General features: G+C 37.7%; 1 protein-coding gene across 1 annotated transcript in view; it reads right to left on the bottom strand.

Moving 5' to 3' along the window:
* Positions 1-14,099, bottom strand: part of LOC140237734 (endoplasmic reticulum aminopeptidase 1-like) — an 81,761-nt gene extending 67,662 nt beyond the window's left edge. Inside the window, exon 1 of the mRNA XM_072317660.1 lies at positions 14,031-14,099. The gene's annotated coding sequence lies outside the window, so the exon portion shown is untranslated. The remainder of the gene's footprint in view (positions 1-14,030) is intronic.
* Positions 14,100-19,301: the final 5,202 nt, after the last annotated feature.

Here is a 19,301-nt window from a genome sequence, read left to right as displayed (position 1 = left end):
CTGCTCACATTGAGATCATTTTTGTTTCCAAAAAGACCACTGTACATACAAACTTGAAATTCAAATTTCATGCATACTTTTGACAATAAAGGTTGACAAGCAACAACTTGCCATCCTGCCTGACTCTTCCCTTTCACAGCAGAACCAGACCTGTTTACTAATTTATTCAAATTCTGGGCAAATTCTGGGCATAACAATCAGACAGCTTGCAGGAGTCTTGCCAGATATAGCAACATTTAGATGCATGCACACTGATTCATACTAAATACGTATGTACATTTAGTATGTACAGGTAGAGGGAACGCTGGATCCTAGGGAAAAATATAGCTACAAGTTTGCATATATTAGTAAACTGACATTATAACATGTAAAGTGTTTCAGTGCCCTGAAATGTATTTTTAACAGAAAAGGTAAATTTGCAGCTCACTCCTTCAGTACAGGAGAAGGGGAAAATATTAAGATTTCATAAATCTGAATTTAAATTATTCCTAGCAGTATTAGCAAAGAGGCCTATATCATGGCCTTTTGGGATGGGTTATTTGACACACTTGAGGGCTAAACACACATTTCCTGAGCATCAAGGCCCTTGAATCTTGTCTAACATTTCACATAAACTGACAAGAAATAAGTTAATACTGTTTTCCATGACAGATGAAACCTATTACCTTCATCTCATGTAATGAAAGGTCGCACTTTAGGGTGCTACATACCACCTTCCCTACTTGCACAAGGTTCCCAAGACTTGAGTCAGGCAATAAAGTGAATGGACATTTGCCTGCTAGAAACATGGTGCTCTTGCACAAATGCCCATTCGTAGAAGTATAAGGAATATCTTTTTGTAACGGTCGGCATACTGTAGAAGCATGATTTTTTTTTTTTTTTTTTTTTTTTGGGGGGGGGGCAAATTGGAGCTGACGGCCTTTTTTCATAGCATAAAACTCTCATGAATTGCCAGTGCTGGCATTCAATACATTGTGTAGGCACAAATTTTGCATGCATTTTACTTTTGCCAATTTTGGCCCCTCAGAAAATTCACGAAAGTTTCTTGAACATGAAAAGTTCTTCATTTTTTTTTTCCACAGCAAGTGTTGAGTACTTTTGGATAAGTTCTCACTGTTACATGACCAAAGTTTGGAATAATCATAAAACAAGTGACAAGAAATGTGATGTTTGATAGCCATTGTAGGCCCCCCCCCCCTTTTTTTTAAAAATAAAAATCATTTACCAAATTTAGCTAAAAATATCACTGATCTGATGTTTGAATGATAAATTGTACTCGCAGAATATACAATGTACATGTACAGTACAGGTCTATTATTGCAGAATTCAGTGAGTCATCACCCTTGACGACTCCACTTGGCTAAACATACTGTATTAAGAGATTATGAGTAGTCTATGGAACAAGCCTCAAATTGGCAATTTTTCAACTCATTTTACAGAAAATGCTGTTAAAAAAATAACACGTACATGTATCTCTTCATAACAAACAAATGAATATATATCATACATTGTGGCACATCATACTACTCCAAAACAAATCAGCATGTAACTTGAAAAATAAAACTGCCACATATCACTAGAGTGCATTCAAAGCACACACTACACATGTAATTTATGCACATCATGTTCTTTTCTTATTTCTGGTCTTCAATAGGTGAAGAGAAAGTACATTAAAACAAGTTCATCCTCTTAATCACCATTACACATCAGCTCTAGACTTTTCACGCCACTTACAGCTGTAGATCGCTCATGCTGCTCACACACTTAATGATGCTATTTGAAATGGCATAACCACTTTCACTCATGAAAGAGAGGAACTGCACTGGAGAGCCAGATGATTTAAAGGTCTACTGTAAGTTTACTGCCATATTTAAAGGGAATATAGCTTTGGGTTGAGACGTAACTTCAGGTTTCTAACATTTTCTCTTTTTTTTTTCTTTTTTTTTGTGTGTGAGATAATGAGAAACCTCTTAAGAAATATATATATATGAAAGAGCATGTAATTCAAAGAAGGATTCAATATTTATTTGATGAAAATTGGTTTTGAAATGGCTGAGATATCCAAAACAGAGCAAACCTAATAAAAGGTGGGACCCACCATTTATTAGAATCACTTTGTTTAAAATTTTATCTATTTATTTTTTCAGAATGGTATGCTCTGTATTATTTCATATGTAGTTTCTTGATATCTCATAAAAAAAATGAAAAGGCCAATTCTCATCTCCACCAATACTATACAATCTCTTTAACCTATGTTGTATATTGTATAATTATTATAATTCTTTAGGTTTGATCTAAATGTGTCCTTTCAGCATCATTTTTTTTCACAGTTTGGCTTCATACTAGAACCTTACTCCCCAAAATCCAAGGAATCACCCAGTTTCTTCTGAAATCCTACGGCAGATGGCACTTCAGCCATAGACCTTCCTTAACCCGTAGAGGACGGACTAATTTTGCTACAACACACATTTCCCATAGACACCTGCCCGAGTATACTCGGGGACTCATCCTCAATGGGTTAAAACATACTACAATGCATGGGCCCAAAGCAGCATAGCAGGTTTCAATACCATTGTACAAGAGCACTGCATGCATCAATGCCATACAAACCCCATGACCTATCTATGACTGGCAGTACTCCAAAATTTCTGACGAAGCACCCCTATTCCAACATGTTCTACACAGTATTCAAGTGAATGCATGTTTTTTCCTGATATTTACAAGAACAACTAGTTGCTCCAGCCAAGCTGAACATTAAGTACAATGTACTTTAAAGTTCTCCAGTCTAAAATGTTTTGCAACAGATGTATATGGCATGCATTGCTGTAAAACATAATATATTCGCGGCATGAATTTTTCGCGAATTGGAGCCGACGGCCTTTTTTGAGGCATGAAATTTTCGCGAACTGCCACTGGCATTCAATGCATATAATGTAGACAAGAGCTTTCGCGTGCATTTTAATTTCACGAATCTTGGCGCTCACGAAATTCGTGAAATCAAAATGCAGGCGAATATTCCTCGTTTTACAGTAGTTATTAGTTATCAGTATTAACTGGTAGGTCAGGCAATACCAGAGACTCCAACCCAAAGCACCTTCTGATCTGGAGATTCTCCCGCCTGAAACCCCTAGCAAACGGGAGACTCCAAATTGATGTGTGCGAAGCGCGAAGTTCCTAGGGTTTTAGATGCTCTCTTGTACTATCTAAGGCTTATTTTTTCCACACACGATAGTAATAAAGTAAGAAATCCTTTCCAACAGGAGACAGAGAGCCAGGGCGGGAGAAATTAAATCTCAAACAGGAGAACGGGAGATTTTGCAAAAATGGGTTTTCGGCGGGAGATCTCCCATCGAAAACGGGAGAGTTGGAGTCTCTGCAATACATCAGCGGGGAGCTGTGGGGTTGATATGTGGCCCTTGTCAGAGCATAATTTGAACAAAACACAGTATGACCATCAACGAACAGCAAGTCTGTCACACAGTCTTTGTGACAGAAATGTATCAAATACCACATGTAACAAGGAAGTGCAGAGTGGGGAAAGTGCATTTTCATATATTCTTCTTATTATGTCATCTTCTATTTCCAGGGATTAATCAATGTTTCCATAAGAAAAAAAAAGTATTCACGTTGACAAGTTTGTCGGTGAAACGTAGCGTGGTGTAGAGGAATAAAAGATCACATGTATACACGTACCAGGTGTTACAAAAAACATTTCCCACACTTGATCCTTAATAGTTTGAAAACTATAGGCCTACAGGTGTACATCAGATAACACTGTCATTGATATGAGTAATAGCTGAATAATGTACAATTTAGTTGGAGGTGATTTGAATATAAGACCATGAATCAGTTTCATTAAATCCATGATTAATTTTATAGTTAAGTTCCAGATTTTGGTCAAATTTGAACCCTCGGTACAAAATTGAACTTTACACAAGAACTTTGATGTGTATGTGAATGTGTGCTTACAATGACCCTGAACACAAGACATGAATATCACGAATACCACCTTTTCAGAGCTCTGCTGACTAGGCTTCTGGACTCTTGCTCCAAGGCACATGAATGCTTTATTAATCATTCATGATGGATTGCCCTGGACACTGCTAGTCTGAAGTCATGGTAAAGGGTAAAATGCATGCACATGAACAAAGTAAGGACGTGTTTTCATGTGCTTGCATACACTACATTTCAGGATGAATAAAGACTAGCTGTGATAGTGGAATTTCTCATGAATATGTAATAGAGCATTCCAATCCTGGCCATTGTTCAGGACCATTGTCAGGGTGTTTAACCACACACTCCCATACACACCAATTGATCCCTGTGCAAAATTAAAATTTTGTACAGAGGGTTGAAAACAGCAAAATCTGAAAACTAACTTAAAAATAAATCTTGAATTTAATGAAACTGATTTATGCTATCACTTTTGAATTACCTCCAGCAAAATTGTACACAATTCAGCTAATGATTGCTCATATCAATGTCAGTGTTATCTGATATATAGTTTTTGAACTACAGTTTGTACTAAGGATCAAAAGTGGGAAATGTTTTTGTAACACCTAGTATATTGACAGGTACAGTACACTTTTTGATCTTTTTACACTTTGATTCGTGATAGACAATTGCAGATCTTTTTGAAACCCACGGACATTAATATTTTGAGCAAATCATGAGTCAACATGAATAATTGACATCACCAACAGAAGCATTCTTTTTGAGGTGCAAACAATCTACAGTTTGTATGTTTACAGACACTACATAGGAAAGCACTTACAATTTGTACCAGTACACTGATATTAATGCAACATACAAATCTATGTAACTGGCTACTCTTATTTGTGAACAGAATTGAACCCTTGTGACAATATCTAACAGATCTACAGCAGGTACAGAACAGCACACTTCAATTTCAAGTAATTGTTCAATGTTTTCATCGTCTTTCTTGCCAAGGAGTCTTAAATTGAATAAAGATTATGCCAAGATTACCTCAACAGCCGCTTTTCAGAACTCATGCTGGTTTCACCACATTCAGCAGAAGCCGCATCTAGACCAGCCATCAATAATATAATGACCCCAACACTGCACTCGATAGTTTCATCTACATGCACTGTACTCCTCCTATACGAAAGTACCATGTACATGTAATCTCTATGGCAAAAACTGATTCTAATTCTGGACTAATAATTGATTTCATACTTATTTGCTTGCCATTGTTGCCAATTTGTACTGCAAGCAAGCAGCTGTCGGTTAACATATCATAGCAGCTGTCTTTCTCACAGGTTTGTTGTTGTTTTTTTCCCCCGAATAGTTTCATTTTATATCTCCTGTGGTACACTATTATATGTTTGAAGCACTGCTTCGTTACCTCTAATAAGCTGTAGTATTAAATCACAATGTTCATATGCATGTGTATTTCTATTCATAATAATCAAATCAGAAATGTTTATAGTGTGACTTATTTGTATGCGACCTCTCTATGTTCCTCAGACCATCAACATGAGAATTCAGTAAAACCTTCAATTGTATATGGGAATTATATCTATGATATATATATATATATATATATATATATATATATATATATATATATATATATATATATATATATATAGTATATGTATATACTGTAAAACCAACAATTTTTGCATGCATTCTAATTTCATGAATTTTATGAAAGCCAAGATTGCAAAATTAAATTGCATGCAAAAGTTCTTGACTACACTAAAATGCATTGGATGCCAGTCATAATTTGCAAAAATTTCATGCCGCGAAAAAGGCCATCAGCTCTAATTTGTGAAAATTTCATGCTGTGAAAATGCTTTACAGTGCAACCTTATTACCCCTGTGACAAACTTCTTGGACCTAGATTCTTATCAAGCAAGAAAGTTTTCTTACAAGAGACTGATATATCAAATGAGCAATAGAAGTGAATCAGAATAAATTCTCTTACGGTGTAATTGAGAATTGGCAGAACAATCCTCTGAGGTATATCTGTAGTAGACTTAATACTAACAAAATTTTGAAGCTATTTTAAACTGAAATATCTATGCCATTAAGTAAATTTGATGTAAATTTGATACTTTTTTCCTCACATCTATGATTAAACAAACCTAGATTTAAACCCTTGGCCCTGAATGGTCTAGATACCAAATACTTGCTTTTGCCAACAAAGAGCACAACTGAATACAATTCAACAGAATACAATGTGAAGCCAGCCATACTAGGTCATACATTGTACTCAGGCCTTGCAAATTCAAAGACAAACAACAGGCATTCCGATGCTGCACTAAGTACTACAGTGTATTTGACATGCCTGCAGATGGTCTCTGTTGGCAAAGCTGCTAAATCAATTCAAGAAGATTGAAATGTGAACAAAATGATCCGAAGATATCATATTGGGGTTTGGTCCACTGTCCTAAAAAGAGTGAATAGTCACCAAATTCAAGCATTTTAATAGCATTTTGTGCGAGGGAGTAGAACGTTGATTTGACTTGGCAAGTTCCACTTCCACAGCATACCCTACAAATATGCCACTGAGTGGGGCCCAACTCGGCATGAGCGATGGCTTTGCAAATTGACGAGTATGTCCTTCTTAGAATGCAGGCTAGCACTATTTATCATCAAATAATTGATGGATTGATCAGACATATTTAAGGTGGAAGAGCCTTTAAGATAGGTATTGTGTGCCACTTCAAGAAATGTGTGCCTTGTTGTGATAAAAACCCACATCCTGATACTACGGTGTAGCAAACGATCATGACCCAGTTAAAAAAAAAAAAAAAAAAAAGCTAGTTTCTCTTTCAGTATCAATATTGTCTGTCTGCTTTCTCAGCATCTTGAGTTTCTACTATAAAAAAAAAAAATTGAACTGGTTTTGCAAAACTGCCCCCTCGTTAGTAAATGGTGAGTAGCCAAGTCAATAAACACCCATATAAAAGTCAGAAGTGGCATTGAGCACTGAGAAGCCACTTTGCAAGAGATGATTTTATACCCTGTACATGTGTAGATATAAATAGATATGAATTTTTGTACAAATATTGATTTTCAGCTGTTATGGCTATATCTATTATTAAATGGTTGCATATTCCAATTCCCATAAAATCTTGACCTGAAATGTTTAACAACCATCCCCCCCCCCCAGAAATTCAATTTAATGCTGATAATGTTGTCAACAAAGGATAAGATACAAAATTTTGTATAAGACTGATATATGACCTTTCAAGGTTTGTTGCTTTACAGCTGACAGAAAATCAGCAATTCAAACCCGAAATACACACTGTCTTTGCCCATATGAGTAATTTTATTATTTCTTTGCCATACCAGTAATTTCATTATTTCTTCTTTTTTTTTTTGTTAAACATTTTATAACAACTTGCAGTACTACCTTGCTTGCTGAGCAGATAATGAAAAAAATACTCGCATCACATCTGTCATAAATACCTTTGGATCATAAGCTTACAAATTATCTATCAAAACTTCACTTACCACCGCTTTGATTGCATATCATCCGAATCATACTTTTAAAAGCATCCATGGCCAAAATAGTTGACTATCAAGGTGAAAGACCACATTAGGTTCTGGAAATCACAGCTTATCAGGCCCGGCGATACTGTAAGAGTAGATATTTTCGTGCGACTAATTTTTCGCGCTTGGCCGGGTAAGAAGAGTTTTGCATGTTTTTAATTCCGCGGAATCAAGACATCATGCACAGGAACATATAGCTAGCAAAAATATTTGTGTGCTTTTATTTTCGCGGTAGTTTCTGCTTGCGCGAAATGTGCAAAAATTTCAACACCATGAAAAATTTCCACTTTTACTGTAAGTGCAATTAACTCCACGATAAGAGGCAAAAGCTTTTGAATTCGTAATGGTCATCAACGCACTGTGCGAAGCAAAGGACAAAAAATCTCGAAATTTCACCTCCTCATATCTCCCTTATTTTACCACCAAATCCCTTGAAACTTCACATTATATCTAATATGGATGTATCATCCTCCATATGAATTCGGGGCTTAAGTGCTGATATCATTCGAAATATTTGTATTTTTCTGTTCGAGTCAATCGGGGGAAATGGTTAGGATTATTTCCCGACACAAGTCTGCTACAGCATGAATATGCATTTGAATAACATATTGCTAGTCTGTATATGGCGTATACCCCTGACTCATTACCTGCGAAGTTTCGTGTTTCACAATTAGTCGTTAGGTCAAAATCAGAGCAAATAGACAACCAAGTTTATAAGAAAATACTGGACACGTGCATGCATTATCAGTGCATGCTTAGCCAATCAGCGATGTCAGGTTCAGTGACACGGTTCGGTCTCACTGTTCGGTCCACAGGGCAGACAGCACGAACCCTGCAATGTGCTTCAACTGTTGGATGTACACTAGCATGGAAATCAATGCATCGGACTGCATAACGCTTACGCTTTAGATTTTACAATGGGCCACAAATGACGGTGGTCTCAATTTTTTCCCCGTCATAACCATGTGACAAATTATATTAGAAAAAAGATATTTGAAACACAGTAAGGACATACTACCACAAGCTATAACCTGAAGTTTCATTCTTGAGCAAGAAAGAAAAATAAGAGAAAATAACACTTTTATAAAGACCAAATTTTCTTTTTTTTGAAGCTAAGTTTCACCACTATTTTCACAGGTTTTCATCAATAAAACTAAAAATGAGTAACACTGCGAGTTAGAGAATAGTTTCTCCTCCAATTTGCTGTATAGATGTGACCATTTGATGGCTTCTAGGGCGAATTATTGCGATTGTCCTACAACACTTCCCCAGCGGTTTTGTGTGAACACATTATTTACTGAATGCAAATTAGGCAGCAAGGCCGAAAGCTTTTGGCGAGTTAATTGCACCATATCGCCAGCCCATTATAGCACAAAGCAATTTGGTATACAATGTATATGATTCTCTTGCCACACTGAAATTCAGGGATTATTTTAATCCACGTCAAGTAATTGATTGATTGATTGATTGATATGCTTAATGACACTATCAACACATGTCAAGTAATTGAATAGCAAATGATATGATACACATGTACTAAACACATAGACTGTACATACACTAGATGACTCATACTTTCCATAATTTTCTGGCACCCACTACCAAAGTTTAGATTTGAGCTGAAAAATCCACTATGTTTCACACTTCCAAGTAGAGTAGACATGTCTACAATGACTGCTCACAAGAAACAGGAAATGTAGTCTTTAGAGACAGGTGGTTGTAGTAGACATGTTTGATGTCACTACGATTGCGATAGACATTTTCAATGTTCCACATGATTACATGGATGCCACAATGCTCAAAATGTGTGCATCTATTCGATATATTCGCTTGACTTCGCTAATCAACCCATCCCATCAAAAATCACTGATTGCCGAAATAGCTGTAAACAAGTTTCAGCAGCACTTGTTTGATGCAAGAGTTAACAAAGCTATGGTAAACTAGTCGCTCTAGTAAACTGGTCGCTCTGCCACCATGAGCTGCTGAGCAGTCATTGTGCACATTTCATCCAGCGATTAAACCAATCTGTGGTCGCTAGTCACTTTAGGCATGTGGTTGCTATGCAAAGATTCTCCACAATTTCTTTGCAGGGGATAATTTTTCCAGACAGCTGCTATGTATGTGCAGGTGGAAATTACAGACAAATGGTTGCTAAAGCAGGTTTGACTGACTATTGTACTGATGATATCTAGTAAAATATGAATCTCGATATATGGCAGATGTAGTTGGGTGTTATATTTTATGATTATTCAAACAATCCAACAGGAGTTGAATTTCATCCACAATGGCACTACACCATACAACGCCATTATTTTTTTTTTCATTAGCTTTTTGAACACCTTTCCCCATAAAGGTACAAGACAAGTTTAGCCTCATAAATACTGGAGGTACATTGTACTTATATATATGAGAACACTTTTGATTTTGCTTACAGCTAACGATGGGCCTATGGCTAATGCACTCTCAGCCTAGTGGTCACATCAACAAAAAATAGTGTAACATCATTTAGAATACAAGATTTCCGCTATCACAGTGGTATATTCATTAAAATGTTACAATGGTTTGAATGTCATATCTCTGTGACTGTGAGTCCTTGCCATAAGGACGATGTTAATAACTTGGCACCAAGCTCTTCTAGTGACTTCAAAAAAGCAACATATATGGGGACTTCTACCCCAACAATTTGTATGAGAGATAGCCTTGATGTTTCATAAAACAACATCTTGAACACATAGCTTTTGGTGTTAAATGCATATACAAAGAAGTATGTCAAAGGGGGGGGGGGGGGGGAGTGAAAATATTCAATAATGACATCTCACACTGACCCAAGGACAAGGATTAATACAATACTCTCCGCTTAATACGGTACCGCTTAAAGGGACTGTACAGTACTGGTTGAGGTGAGGATTTAGCTTTTAACGTTTTGCGAGATATTCAGAAACCACTCTATGAGATGTCAAAGAGCATGAAAATCAGTTTTGAAATGGCTGAGATATCCAAACACAAGGTTAAACAAAGAGATCCTAATAAAAGATGTGGCCTGTCGCCTTGTATTATAATAACTTTTTTGGATATCTCAGCCATTTGAAAACCGATTTTCATCAAATAAATGTTGAATCCTTCTTAAAATCACATGCTCTTTCATATTTCACAAGAGGTTTCTCATTAATACTGTATCTCACCAAAAAAAAAAAAAAAATGTTATAAACCTGAATCCTCACCTCAACCAGTACTGTACAGTCCCTTTAATCAGCCAATAAGACAGGGTACTCCGCTTAATTATACTATCAACACACACACATAATGATGCACTAATCAGTGCTGGTATAAACTTGCCTTAGATGCACTTATCAGTACCGGTCGATACACTTGCCTTTGTAGAGCTAGCTCTCGAGAAAAATCTATTTAATAAACTACAAACTCCAAGTAGATGAGATTCTAACCTTTCTTCAGGCCGTTGATTGAAAACAAACCTTTAAAGTCACCATGAAACATGGGGACACAGCAGAATTTGTTGCAGCATTTGGCTGCATTATGCATGTATATAGCTTCAAGTGACACATGTTTAAAAACTTGCACTATACAGTATTCATCACATAATCGGGACAGGTTGGGAGTAGCAAACACAGCCCCTTTAAGCGGGGTGCCCGATTTCGCGATGAGCACTCACCATACACTAACGGCATACGACATGTACATTATGTAGTGCACACACACACATACCTGCACACACACACACATGCATACTGACGTACTGTACATGTACATGAATACACAACCACGCTACCCCTCGGTGCGACCCTCTAGCTGTCCCTGCATTCTCGCAATGATGTAGAGTAATCGCAACCGGGTTCTTCTTCTGTCACCTCTCTTCGAACACAAAATATGTGGATTAAAAGCTAGCACTTTCTTAAACATTCGTAGAATTCTTGGACACGTAGGGCTTTCTGTATCCACATATCCACAACCATGGGAAATGATTACCCAGAACTGATGTGGGAACGTCAATGAAAAGTCCTTCAATCATTCAATCATCACGGCTTGATTGTTTACTTGCTGCGATCAGTGCACTGTACATGTGTTGTAGCGATCTAGCTCGCCATGTATACACATGTACAGAAAAGCGAAGGCGGGCAGCGAGCTGAAATGTACGTGTACTGGATGGACGGAGGTCAAAACACACCAGTCCGAAGCTTGCTTTGTAAGTTTGATGTAAACGACAACTGATAGGGAATCTTTGAAATATTGTTGTGGTATTTTGATAGATTTTTTGTGTAAAATTTCAACAAAATCAAAGATCGCTTGAAGAAAAATTGTCCCGTTTATCAGAGGTCCCCGCCCGATTATCCAGTGAAAATAACGTGCATTGGAAATGTTTCTGGGAAGCGTATGTCATTTAAGCGAGGTTCCCGATTATCAGATGCCCGATTATGCGATGAATACTGTATTGATTATTATATGTATCGATGAGGCCTTGGAACTGCATGCAGACTGTTTGCAAAATTTATGCTTAAGACAATAACTTTAATACAGTGTGTTGTGGGAAAAGATGAGCTGTGGATGTATTAAACGGGACATACATTTACGTACCATGCTGTGTGTGTCTGATGCAGAGAGGTGTGTGATTGGTATGGATGATCTGTGACTGTTTCCTATGAATTAAAGGGTGTGTACAGTTCTGGTCGAGGTGAGGATTTAGCATTTAACGTTTTGTGAGATATTCAGAAACCACTATATGAGATGTCAAAGAGCATGCAATTCTAAGGGGTATCAAAAGTTTATTTGATGAAAATCGGTTTTGGAATGACTGAGATATCCAAAAACAAGGTGAAACAAAGAGATCCTAATATTATAAAAGGCGTGGCCTGTCGCCTTTTATCATTATCACTTTTTTGGATATCTCAGGCAATTGAAAACCAATTTTCATCAAATAAACGTTAAATCCATCTTAAAATTACATGCTCTTTCACATTTCATAAGAGGTTTCTCATTATCTCACTTAGGAATGTTCAAAACGTGAATCCCCACCTCAACCAGTACTGTACAGTCCCTTTAAACATTTTTAAAATGCTTTCGGGTTAAACGGGTACTCCGCTTTTTTAATTGGGTATAAAATGATCTGCCAGACACTAGCCGATCAAGCGGTGACTTTAAGTTACTGTACTATATAGTAGGAAGTGAATGACTATGGCTATGCATAAGGGTACCGGTTTTCGACACTTTAGCACATTTCCTTGTTTACCATCAATACTGCACCATTTTACCTCAGAATTTCGATATGAAGTTGAGCTACAAAGGCCAATAATAATATGCCTTAATCGAATTCCCATTTGAATGCACTCGCGTTCAATTTTTAAGCGATTTCCGTCACGCCGTCGCTGGCATCAGATTTCGACACCCAGCATCATTTTTCGACACAATCACAGCGCGCATCACACAGAAATCACATGGCGCGTACAGTACGCGTACACTGCATTGTGGACGCAAACTAGCAATCATACCGGCGCAAGAACTTGTTGTTTCCTCTATAACGTGTCTTGATATGGGAATGTCGAAATCTGGTGCCACACTCTCAAAGCCAACTCTTTCTACAAGTTTGCTCATTTATTAAGAATTCAGCCATGAAATTACTAAAGACGATTATGAAATCAAACATCAAGATTTGGCAAACAAACTGATACTAAAGCAAGATAACCGGCACGGGTGAATTTAATTTTACGGCGATGTATACAAAATGCGTCATATTGTTTTGAACCCCTAAAAATGGCTGACAATGACATTAACATTTCTGCTGACACTGTGTTGCTTTTCTCCTAAATATTCTACCGTCGGATTATGATGACAAGTGACAAACGGTGTTTATATAAGACTAGAAATGTGATTGATAACTTGGTTGATTGCTGAAGTCAGACGTTTGGATTGAGTATAAAATTTTTAAAAATTATCTGATGGGTGTCGAAATCTGGGTCCTGTTGAAAACTGGTGCACTAACGGTACATTCATTCAATTTTTACACAGAAACTATCAGGATTCGATGTCATTTATACTCCATCATGTTCAGACAATGTTGCTGAGGTATAAATTGAGACATATACATCCCATGTCCGAGGTATACATTCATACAACATAATACATTGGAATCCTTGCTAGGATCACAGGATCTACCTCTCCTCGTACGCAGATGATGATGATTTTGTAACCAAGGCAAGGGTAAGGCCAAGGGGGTAATCCGCATGCACAACAATGTGTAAACGAGAGATCAACCCACCATGCACCACCATCGACCCAACCCTTTACACGGGAGCCTAAGCAAGCCTGCGCCGAATCTTCCGGGAGCTCTGCATGGCCAAGGATGGTCAGTCGACGGCTTCACGCGTTAGATGATCACGGGAAAATAACAACCACTTGTTCTGGCAAGAAGAGCGCGGCTCAAAACTTGCACTCTTAAAATTGATATAAGTTATAAAAGTACGTACAAGCAACAAAATGTAAATAACTGTGCTTACCTGATGTAATTAACGATGAACACTGAAACAACAGTCGCAACAGCTACGACCAGTCACAGCTCCTGCGTATGTACCGGTAATACAGCGAGCTACAACTTTACGGCAACCTGTCTGTGAGCATTCATTTTGTGCGTGTGTATGTACATAAATGTGTGAGGTACTAGGTAAGCAGCTCACCCAGACTTCCGCCCCCTTTTGTGCGAGAAGTGCGCATCATGTGGTGAAAATTTGGAAATGTCAGGCAGTGTGGTGATGATTCAAAACATTAACCCACGCTCTTTTCTAAATATTTTCCTGTGTGAATGTACTACAATTACATGTATTTACAAACAAGAGATCATCCCCGTGATTACAGTTTGACAGCATGTTTCATACCCTAAAACACAGGGGTACAGAATACTTTTAATACTCCTGTATGCGTGAATATGCAAAACATAATTAGTCCCCATATTAATGTTACACCCTGCGAGTTTATAGCATCCTTCATTCAGCCTGAATATGTATTAATTAACAATTCATTTTGCAACTGTTTTCTTCATTTGTTTTATACATAGTAAGAAGTTCAATGAGGTATGAGTTTTCTTCAATTTGTCGGCCATCTGTACAAATGAAATTTGTAAGATCGCAAAACTGCTGATCTATATTTTTGCCAAACTTGTCAGAAAAAAAAAAAGGAACCAACATTTTTTCTTTTTTAAAATGTAGATCAGCAGTTGCAATCTTACAAATTTAATTTGTACAGAGGGCAGAGAAATTGAAGAAAACTCATACCTCGTATCTTTACCCCTCTGCTTAATAATCTTGTGCTTTCAAAAAGTTCATTACTTTGATGACTGTATGAGAGCATCATTTTGAGATATCCTTGGAAAACTGCTGGCCACAGGAGCCCATCAATATTACCTGCACCAGGATATGATCTAGCCAATTGGACGAATATCAAACAAACTAAGTGATTACAAAGGCATGAAATGCCTGCATTTACTTTCTACCAAAAGTACTCAGATGCAGTTCAGGCAAATTCAGTGCAGTATCAATACAATATTGAAAGTGTACTTATTCATTGGTGTAAAGTTAATGGTTAAAGAAACACACACACACACACACACACACACACACACACACACACACACACACACACACACACACACAAATGGAGAATGATAATCCTTGCGAGAAAAAAAAAAAATCTTGGAGACCACAAAAAGTTGTACCGTGCATTTCAAGTAGCCTTACCAATTCATGAAAAAAGGATGATTTTCTTGAAATCTTGATTTCGTCTCACCACACAGAAACACAAACACAAAAACACACACACACACACATGCACCCACATCATAGCTATATTGTAGCACCACAAACCAAATCAGAAGAAAAAAAAAATGTAGACACCAGGGAAAATTATTACATGTAGTATGTAACATCTTTTATTTTTTTATTTTTTTTTGCCGAGATGGCTCAGAGAACTGGACACCAAAGAAGTCTTTAAAAAAGAAAGAGTAACCCTACTCATCGTCTACATTTTTTTTTCTTTACAAATTACCCTCTTTTATAGAGGACTAATAGTGTCAGTTTTTTACTTTTTTTAAGATAACTTCACAATTATTCCTTGATGAACTTTATTTTTTTTTCATAGCAAATTTAGCATCATCTGATTGCCTCATGGCAAAATATCAAATTTCCGAGCACCATGTCCCTTTATGAGAATTAAAATGAAAGCTCACGAGATGTATCAGAATTGTAAATGACGTGATGAGTCATAATTTTTCATACCCCGAGGATGTGTGACTACTAATGGCTACCATCTTCATGTATTTCACCAAGTACCTTTTGCATAAAATATCACATCCTTCGGTTCTCTTATTGCAATTACAAAACTGAGTTTGTGTAAGGATATAAAGATTAAAATCTTGTTGCCATGAGCAAGTGGCTAAAATATTTGATGTCCAACTATTGATATTGTCTTTTCGAGGCATTAATGTTTCTAGTTAGAAAAACCTGATCTGCATGACCACACATGCTACCAGTCTCCTGATACTAAATTGTCTAAAGATAAAGCTCTGAAGAATTTGCAGTCAATATGAAAATGTGAAAAATGAATTAAAAAACAAAACAAAAACTGTGACCAAATTTACTATACTCTAATTTGTTCCACAGACAGCAACATCACTATACACCATTTCAGAAATGTTTTGATTTCACTAGACTCATATCTTGAAATAAAACAGATGTAACACAAACTTACACGATTATGTAAACACAATTGCATGTATTCATCTACAAAAACAGCAGCACATATGCATTACTCCAGCGAGTTAACTTACAGACACTGAATAATGAAAAACACGAACACATCTATGCTTGTTCTCAAGGACGACTGGATCCATGTCTTATGTACAATACTACACGTAGGCACCTACAAGTTTGACAAGTCATCTTTCTGTAGTATTGTGCCTTGAACACAATCCAACTGGAAAGGGGCAATACTTATATCCTGGTTATTGAAGACTGCTTCAACAAAGAAATAAGTTGTACAAGTTGGTACCTTCAAAACAACTTCTTGTAGCAAATTTATTACAGCCGCTGTCCACTACTGCCGGTATTTTTTTTTTTTTTTTTTTTTTTTTTTTTTTTTTTTTGTTCTGCATGATAGTAAACAGGGGTCAGATCATGAAAAAGTCAAGAAAATAAAAAAACATGAAACCTTGACTTACAAAAACAAAGGAGGAGCAAGTCGGAAGTAGTACATTTTAGTTCATCACACATGACTCAATGAGCACCTATATCAATTAAATGACACACTGCTTGAAAGGGTTTCCCGATCATCAGTCTCGCTTACTTGACAATGCAAGGACATTTCACTCCTTTGTCTTAAAAAATGTGCAGGAAAACATGGTTACATCGCATATGGCATCTTGGTACATGATCTCTCCTATAAAGCTACCCTCACAATGCCATGATGGATTTAGTGACAGTTTATGGCCATATTGTCCTTGATGTATCTTGGTTGCTAAAATACAAATAGACCAGAGGGGAAGTTTTATGTCTCTTTTCAGCTGGGTGAAAATAAATCCTGCAGTATAAGCCTTTGTGCACGGTGTTTTATCAATGAATCAAAACACAATACAATCGTCACAGGCAGATATGAACTGATAGGTATGATCAGTAGAAAAAAAAAAGGGGGAAAAGGCAAAATAAATATAACTTTGGTGCTATGTACACGACTATGACAATTACCTGCAGTCTTCCTTTCACAAAGATGCATGAAGGCCTAAACCTCATTTCCTGAACTCCAGGTTGGAAGCCCTTCCAGCAGAATCAGAATTCTACAAAATTCACCACACCATATTGAAACAGTACATCTGTTGAAGTAGCAGTCGAGATTGAGCTACTTTTGGCCACCGTACCTAATGAATGTTAGCATAAAACATCCGAGATACAGTATTTTACGCCAGTCTTAATAACTGCTGGATTTCTCTACAGCGCACATTAGCTCAGAATTAAAACCACAAACCTTTGACAGAACTATTTTTTTCTATATGTATACTTTGCAATAAAAGGAAAAAATACAAGAGACCCGCGGGTCTAGCGCTCACCTGAGTATCGCAAGTTCATCTTTCACGCAGTCACTAATCTAAATTATTCACAGCTTTACTAAAATTTGACCAGGCATTCTCAAGTAGAACGTGAAAATGTACAATAAGGGCCAAAATTTTTAAAGATGCCTTAATTTGGGGGCATTGGGGCCCACTTTGATAAATTGAGATCCTGACCCCCTAGGGATGCTACCTGCCAAGTTTGACGAAAATCCATCATGAGGTTTTCAGGAAGAAGATGAAAATGTACAATTCAGGTCCCCATTTGGACCTTCCCAACCCCCCCCCCCCCCCTGCCCCCAAGAGGGGCACCCCTGGATCTGCTATGAACAAACTTGAAACTACAGTCATTAATGTACTCACTCATAGTATTATCTTAGCTTATCTTAGAGAAGATTTTTAAAGATTCCTTCATTTTGGGGGGGTTTGGGCCCCCTGGGGCCCACTGGATGGGGCATGGTGCCCACTTTGATAAATTGAGATCCTGACCCCCTAGGGATGCTACCTGCCAAGTTTGTCGAAAATCCATCATGAGGTTTTCAGGAAGAAGATGAAAATGTACAATTCAGGCCCCCATTTGGACCTTCCCAACCCCCCCCCCCCCCCTGCCCCCAAGAGGGGCACCCCTGGATCTGCCATGAACAAACTTGAAACTACAGTCATTAATGTACTCACTCATAGTATTATCTTAGCTTATCTTAGAGAAGATTTTTAAAGATTCCTTCATTTTTTTTTTTTTTTTGGGGGGGGGGGGGGGTTTGGGCCCCCCTGGGGGCCCCCTGGGTGGGGCATGGTGCCCATTTTAACAAAATGAGATCCTAACCCCCTAGGGATGCTATCTGCCAAGTTTGGTGAAAATGGGTCATGGGGTTCTCAAGAAGAAGATGAAAATGTACAATTTAGGCCCCATTAGGACCCCTCCCCACCCCCCTCCCCTGGGTCCCAAGGGGGGCACCCCTGATTCTGCCATGAACAAACTTGAAACTATAGTCATCAATGTACTAACTCATAGTATTAACTTAGCTCTATCACTTCTGGTTCTAGAGAAGAAGATTTTTACAGATTCCTTAATTTTGGGGGGTTTGGGCCCCCTTGGGGGCCAATGTACTAACTCATAGTATTAACTTAGCTCTATCACTTCTGGTTCTAGAGAAGAAGATTTTTACAGATTCCTTAATTTTGGGGGGTTTGGGCCCCCTTGGGGGCCCCCTGGGTGGGGCATGGTGCCCATTTTAACAAATTGAGTTCCTAACCCCCTAGGGATGCTACCTGCCAAGTTTGATGAAAATCGGTCTTGGGATTTTCAAGAAGAAGATGAAAATGTAAAAAGTTTACACACGACGGACGACGGACGCCGGACGCCGGACGAAGGGCGATCGCAATAGCTCACTTGAGCCTTTGGCTCAGGTGAGCTAAAAATTCCATCACCAATAGAAATATTTCCTGGGTTAATTCTTTATCCCTTTCCGGCAGATATTCAGAATTTCACTTTCACAGATTAAGATTTTGAAAGTATTGAGAGCACAGATTGAACAAGGGTGAACCTAAGACTGCTCAAGTATGCAGTTAACAAAGCTAATACAGAAATTTCCAGACGAAGACTGTCGTTGAGAAATTACATACACAGACTGCTTCTTATTAATATAACTGCATTTGACTCTTGTCTTACATTTGATGA

The sequence above is a fragment of the Diadema setosum genome, chromosome 14 (genome assembly GCF_964275005.1).
Source record: "Diadema setosum chromosome 14, eeDiaSeto1, whole genome shotgun sequence".
Classification (NCBI taxonomy): Eukaryota; Metazoa; Echinodermata; class Echinoidea; order Diadematoida; family Diadematidae; genus Diadema; species Diadema setosum.
This window is presented reverse-complemented; position numbering and strand designations above follow the sequence as displayed.